Source organism: Leishmania donovani, chromosome 14 (genome assembly GCF_000227135.1).
Source record: "Leishmania donovani BPK282A1 complete genome, chromosome 14".
NCBI lineage: Eukaryota > Euglenozoa > Kinetoplastea > Trypanosomatida > Trypanosomatidae > Leishmania > Leishmania donovani.
The window spans coordinates 178,406-178,766 of record NC_018241.1 but is presented as its reverse complement, the minus strand read 5'-3'; positions in this window follow the sequence as shown (position 1 = coordinate 178,766).

The window sequence follows — 361 nt, the reverse complement described above, 5'->3', positions numbered from 1 at the left end:
CCTGATCATGACCGCCTTCGCCCTGCAAGGATTCCAGTTCACCTTCACCGCGGTGTACACGCGCATGTTCGAGAATCGCATGAAGTCGCTGGTGGCTGAGCAGAAGCAGGTGAAGGAAGCGCCCCTTAACCGCGCCTAGGAGATAGCCGAGTAAGTCTGGCCTGATCGGCCGTTGTCTTTGTTTCTAGCGTAGCGCACAGGCGGCGGGTAGCTGTCATGTTCAACAGAAATCGCCCGAGGGCTCGTAGATATGTGAAATTTCTGTCTTTGGTAAAGAGGAAGAGAGGGAGGCGCTGATGGGAGAGGGCGGTCGGTGAAGTGGAGGGTGGATTTCTTGTTCACTAAGACGCATGCAACGCCG